Raw genomic sequence first — 1,401 nt, 5'->3', positions numbered from 1 at the left:
GAGAGAGAGAGAGAGAGAGAGAGAGAGAGAGAGAGAGAGAGAGAGAGAGAGAGAGAGAGAAGGGGGGAGGGAAAGAGAAGGGGTGGAGGAGAGAGAAAGACGTGATGAAATCTACCATAGCATTTGAACCTTTGGCGTGACCTGCAGAATGGCCTGGGTTGTGTGGTGTAAGTGGTTGTGCGTGCCCGCGCGCGCGCGTGTGTGTGTGTGTGTGTGTGTGAGCGCGCGCGTGTGCGTATGTGTGTGTGTGTTGAAAAAGGGGAGGGGAGGGGGGAGGGCAGAGAAAAGGGATAGAGCGAGGCGATGGTGACAGAAGAATAGAGGATAGGAGGCCGGGCGTGGCCTGGCTCCAGGAGATAGGAGACGCACCCCCTGTAATTTGTCAGTTGGTTGATTTCGATTGGGCGGCCGGCGGGTGTGGCCCCGGGGCTGCCAACTCCGCAGCCTTGTTTACCAGCGGCTGGCCGCGCCCGGCCCCAGGGACTCCAGGGCTCCAGACGGCTGGACAAGAGGTTTCCACCAGCAGTTGCTGGACAGGAGGTAAGGGAAGAAGTCTACTTACTTTCTATTGTCACCCATGTAAAAGCCAGGGCCTCGCTCCCTTAAGGGCCTCCTCCCCACGTTTATGTCTCTCCTACAAAAAATTTTGGTTTAACAGGTAATTATTACAGTTTCAGAAAAACAAATATTGTCGCCCCAGACAACAAAGCATAGTCCCGAAAACGTCCCGGGTACATCACGGCTGGGATGTCGTATTTTAGAGACGGAGCAAAAGATCAGCACCTACCACAAGTACGTCCTGTGTAGGGGATGACGTCCCAGTGAGTATAACCGGAGGAGGACCTTATAGGACCTTTCCCAAAAGCTATAGCCCCATTCTCCGCCGATAAATCTCGTCGCCACTTACTTTTGCTAAGTTTTGCCGGATTTGCGTTACTGTTCACAGGGAGCGGCTCTCAGCCTGGCCGGCGCAGCGGTGGTCACGGATCCCCAGCTGATAACATCGGAGTATTGCAGTCAACTGTGAACGTGTGAACCGAAGTAAGTTCTCTTGGTCTTGCTTTTTTTCCCCCGCTGAAGCAAGTGTAAGAAACTGTCATCAGTAGTTTTGTACATTTTATAACCTCATAATTTGAAAACCGAACCAATAACTTTGGGGATTTTGACCAATTTGGAAAAGCTAATAACCTGCTTGTTTGTTATAAATATCCGGACCTGCCCCTCGTCTATCATCTCTGCAGCACTGACAGATTTCCTAATTCTGTCGCTGGCACAGGTGCATGAAGGTGTCACATATGGTCATGAGAACCCCCTGCGGAGATATATTGCCGGGACGATGAACTCTTACAACAGCAGGTAGCAGGGGTGGGCGTCATCTGCGGGGGTAACAGAGAGAGAGAG

At 52.0% G+C, this 1,401-nt stretch overlaps 1 long non-coding RNA gene across 1 annotated transcript in view; it reads left to right on the top strand.

Annotated features, from left to right (window-relative positions):
- Positions 1–277: 277 nt before the first annotated feature.
- LOC127749278 (uncharacterized) overlaps positions 278–1,401 on the top strand; it is a 19,817-nt gene continuing 18,693 nt past the window's right edge. Inside the window, exons 1-3 of the long non-coding RNA XR_008011052.1 lie at positions 278–540; positions 672–821; positions 947–1,041. This is a non-coding gene — a long non-coding RNA (uncharacterized LOC127749278). The remainder of the gene's footprint in view (positions 541–671; positions 822–946; positions 1,042–1,401) is intronic.

This window comes from Frankliniella occidentalis, unplaced genomic scaffold, assembly GCF_000697945.3.
Source record: "Frankliniella occidentalis isolate FOCC.00 unplaced genomic scaffold, Focc_3.1 Scaffold42, whole genome shotgun sequence".
NCBI classification, from domain to species: Eukaryota; Metazoa; Arthropoda; class Insecta; order Thysanoptera; family Thripidae; genus Frankliniella; species Frankliniella occidentalis.
This window is presented reverse-complemented; position numbering and strand designations above follow the sequence as displayed.